Genomic DNA, 2,917 nt, shown 5'->3' with positions numbered 1-2,917 from the left:
GCGATGTAATGTTTTGGATGTCCTCTCTCGCTGCCCAGGTGGCAGGGAAAGCTGTTGATGTGGAGGATCTGGTGAGTTGGGTGTGTATTTGTGCTGAAGGTGACATTATTGCACTGTTCTAAGTGTTCATTTTATACATCATGTTATAGCACTTTAAGTTGTTCAAACAGATTGCACTGTATATTTGGAATGAGCAAATTATGCTGAAGGTGAGGTTTTTGCACTGTTTAGACACTGTTATGCTTGAAGCATATTGAAAAAAGCTACCTATTAATGAAGCACCTTATTAATACTAAAATAAATATTTTTTCCTACATTTCCAGCATTGTTTTAAGTTTTTTAAGGAACAAAATGATGAGAAACGAGGCTAACTTTTTTTTTCAAAATTTCAAAAAACATGGGCTATAACCCACCGTTTTTTTCATTTTTCATTTTTTTCAAATCCTCAAAAATTATGAAAAACGGCGTGCCATAGTATGCCGTACGATATGGGCTATAGCCCACGGTCCAAAATGATGAGAAACGAGGCTAACTTTTTTTTCCAAAATTTCAAAAAACATGGGCTATAACCCACCGTTTTTTTCATTTTTCATTTTTTTCAAATCCTCAAAAATGATGAAAAACGGCGTGCCATAGTATGCCGTACGATATGGGCTATAGCCCACGGTCCAAAATGATGAGAAACGAGGCTAACTTTTTTTTTCAAAATTTCAAAAAACATGGGCTATAACCCACCGTTTTTTTCATTTTTCATTTTTTTCAAATCCTCAAAAATGATGAAAAACGGCGTGCCATAGTATGCCGTACGATATGGGCTATAGCCCACGGTCCAAAATGATGAGAAACGAGGCTAACTTTTTTTCCCAAAATTTCAAAAAACATGGGCTATAACCCACCGTTTTTTTCATTTTTAATTTTTTTCAAATCCTCAAAAATGATGAAAAACGGCGTGCCATAGTATGCCGTACGATATGGGCTATAGCCCACGGTCCAAAATGATGAGAAACGAGGCTAACTTTTTTTTCCAAAATTTCAAAAAACATGGGCTATAACCCACCGTTTTTTCATTTTTCATTTTTTTCAAATCCTCAAAAATGATGAAAAACGGCGTGCCATAGTATGCCGTACGATATGGGCTATAGCCCACGGTCCAAAATGATGAGAAACGAGGCTAACTTTTTTTTTCAAAATTTCAAAAAACATGGGCTATAACCCACCGTTTTTTTCATTTTTCATTTTTTTCAAATCCTCAAAAATGATGAAAAACGGCGTGCCATAGTATGCCGTACGATATGGGCTATAGCCCACGGTCCAAAATGATGAGAAACGAGGCTAACTTTTTTTTTCAAAATTTCAAAAAACATGGGCTATAACCCACCGTTTTTTTCATTTTTCATTTTTTTCAAATCCTCAAAAATGATGAAAAACGGCGTGCCATAGTATGCCGTACGATATGGGCTATAGCCCACGGTCCAAAATGATGAGAAACGAGGCTAACTTTTTTTTCCAAAATTTCAAAAAACATGGGCTATAACCCACCGTTTTTTTCATTTTTCATTTTTTTCAAATCCTCAAAAATGATGAAAAACGGCGTGCCATAGTATGCCGTACGATATGGGCTATAGCCCACGGTCCAAAATGATGAGAAACGAGGCTAACTTTTTTTTCAAAATTTAAAAAAACATGGGCTATAACCCACCGTTTTTTTCATTTTTCATTTTTTTCAAATCCTCAAAAATGATGAAAAACGGCGTGCCATAGTATGCCGTACGATATGGGCTATAGCCCACGGTCCAAAATGATGAGAAACGAGGCTAACTTTTTTTTTCAAAATTTCAAAAAAACATGGGCTATAACCCACCGTTTTTTTCATTTTTCATTTTTTTCAAATCCTCAAAAATGATGAAAAACGGCGTGCCATAGTATGCCGTACGATATGGGCTATAGCCCACGGTCCAAAATGATGAGAAACGAGGCTAACTTTTTTTTTCAAAATTTCAAAAAAACATGGGCTATAACCCACCGTTTTTTTCATTTTTCATTTTTTTCAAATCCTCAAAAATGATGAAAAACGGCGTGCCATAGTATGCCGTACGATATGGGCTATAGCCCACGGTCCAAAATGATGAGAAACGAGGCAAACTTTTTTTTCAAAATTTCAAAAAACATGGGCTATAACCCACTGTTTTTTTCATTTTTCATTTTTTTCAAATCCTCAAAAATGATGAAAAACGGCGTGCCATAGTATGCCGTACGATATGGGCTATAGCCCACGGTCCAAAATGATGAGAAACGAGGCTAACTTTTTTTTTCAAAATTTCAAAAAAACATGGGCTATAACCCACCGTTTTTTTCATTTTTCATTTTTTTCAAATCCTCAAAAATGATGAAAAACGGCGTGCCATAGTATGCCGTACGATATGGGCTATAGCCCACGGTCCAAAATGATGAGAAACGAGGCTAACTTTTTTTTTCAAAATTTCAAAAAAACATGGGCTATAACCCACCGTTTTTTTCATTTTTAATTTTTTTCAAATCCTCAAAAATTATGAAAAACGGCGTGCCATAGTATGCCGTACGATATGGGCTATAGCCCACGGTCCAAAATGATGAGAAACGAGGCTAACTTTTTTTTCCAAAATTTCAAAAAACATGGGCTATAACCCACCGTTTTTTTTCATTTTTCATTTTTTTCAAATCCTCAAAAATGATGAAAAACGGCGTGCCATAGTATGCCGTACGATATGGGCTATAGCCCACGGTCCAAAATGATGAGAAACGAGGCTAACTTTTTTTTTCAAAATTTCAAAAAACATGGGCTATAACCCACCGTTTTTTTCATTTTTCATTTTTTTCAAATCCTCAAAAATGATGAAAAACGGCGTGCCATAGTATGCCGTACGATATGGGCTATAGC

This window comes from Protomyctophum bolini, assembly GCF_963924005.1.
Source record: "Protomyctophum bolini genome assembly, chromosome: 7".
Lineage (NCBI taxonomy): Eukaryota > Metazoa > Chordata > Actinopteri > Myctophiformes > Myctophidae > Protomyctophum > Protomyctophum bolini.
This window is presented reverse-complemented; position numbering follows the sequence as displayed.